This window comes from Frankliniella occidentalis, unplaced genomic scaffold (genome assembly GCF_000697945.3).
Source record: "Frankliniella occidentalis isolate FOCC.00 unplaced genomic scaffold, Focc_3.1 Scaffold451, whole genome shotgun sequence".
Lineage (NCBI taxonomy): Eukaryota > Metazoa > Arthropoda > Insecta > Thysanoptera > Thripidae > Frankliniella > Frankliniella occidentalis.
Window position 1 is genome coordinate 27,055 of NW_026267569.1, and position 1,875 is coordinate 28,929.

The following is a 1,875-nucleotide window of genomic DNA, read 5'->3' on the forward strand; positions in this document are numbered from 1 at the left end:
TCTTGTTTCAAGTAAATTTTTCCTTGTTTCAAGTGCACGCTGCCATAAGATTAAATTTACTCTTGAAACAAGCTGATATTTTCTTTCGAATAAGAAAAAAGTGTTATTTCAAAGACAATATTGTCTTGTCTCAATGGTGAACTTCATCTTGTGTCAGCTTGCACTTGAATCAAGAAACTATTTTTCTGGGTGCACGCCTACCTGCCCGACCACCCACTCCCTTAACCCAATTTGCCACGGCAGTACCCCGCTCCTCCCCGGGGTACTGCCCCTACCCTGCCCCGCTCCTCCCCGCGCCCGACCGGCCCGACGACTTTTGTTCTTCTCCTTCCGGTCTAGCCGAGCCCCGGAGTACCCTATAGACCCTATTCGGTCTCGGTTAAAAGAGAAGAAGACAGGAATCCCGACCGGAACCAGTTACGAAAAATAACGCTATTTTAACGTCTAAATGGCTTTGAAAGGTAGAAGCACAATACACAATGTTATTTGTGATAATTTTTCATGTTGGGTTTGCAAGTTTTGTCGCGAAGAAATGGCAGGATACAGATACTGGTTCCGGTCGGAATTCCTGTTTTCTTCTCCCGGAGCCGAGACTGAATAGGGTCTATTCGTTTTCGAGTTATCGTGCGGACAGACAGACAGAAAAAGTTTTTTTCGACCAGACGGAGTAATAGGCTTCGCTTATCGCTCAGCCAATTACCTCCACGTACTTTTTCCCTGCCGTCTTTCCTATTTTAGCTCTACTGAAAGGTTATGGGGTCTGTCCGAAAGGTGGGTCGGTAGGCGATCGGTCGGTGACCGGTCGGTCGGAGTGAGACTTATGCTATTCGAACGGCCACTATTTCTCTCGCACACATACCGGTCGCCGACCGATCGCTCACCAAGCCACCTTTCCGACAGAGCCTTTTTGACTTGACTATGGTCCAATGATTGGTATACAGAATGTGCACTCACCGAAAAACAGGCCGGGTTAGCGTTGGCGCCAAGCTCCAGAGTTGAGGCGGAGAGTTGACGTGAAGTACCACTTGTTCACACCTCGAGGAGCGCGTCACGTATGCACAAACACAGCACGAGAGGTACGAACAGACACGCACTCTAAGGCCCGAGCTCATATCTTCCACGCAGACGCGCTGGTGGTCCAAGGTCACAAGGTCGTCCCCGCCCCGCCGGCCGGCCGGCCGGCTGGCAGAGGTCACCGGGGTGGTGCACACACTAACACTTGGCGGCGCAGATTTATCACTTGAGTCGCGAATATTCGCCGTCCAAACTCATACAAATCTTTTATTAACGCGAACACCGTGCGACATCGGGCCGCAACGGCAAACGGTGCGAGCTTGGCGGGAAACTCGCCGGTGCGAGCGGCATGGACACGTCCGCCTCGGAGCTCGGACCGAGCGAAACTGCCAGTTGCTTCCCGCGTCTGCCACCGCCGGCCCTTGGCGCTAGTGTTGCCGCGGTGGTTGAGCCAAACGGAACGTACACCGAATTAATCGAAGAATTCTCCCCATGAAATAACATTCGACGGACTTCAAACGAAAGAACGAGAAGTTAAATGACAAATGGACTGAGTAAATAAAAATAACCAAACCAGCATGCGAGGCGTCGCGTGGCTCTGTGATATCTGTCAACAAAGCAGAAGACGAGCGTTGGTCCAGCAACCTTGTGTGCCATAGTTTTACATTCAGATGAAAAGGGCTTTGAACATTTTACGTTTCCCCAGGTATGTTACAACACTATAAACAGCCCCATAAAGTCAGGGGCCCAAACGGCGTACAGAGAGGAGACTTTCTTCGGCCCCTTGCCATTGTTTATTATATGTAACCCGTCACCTAACCACCTAACCTCCCTATCCGCCAATGTTTTAGTCGAAGTTTG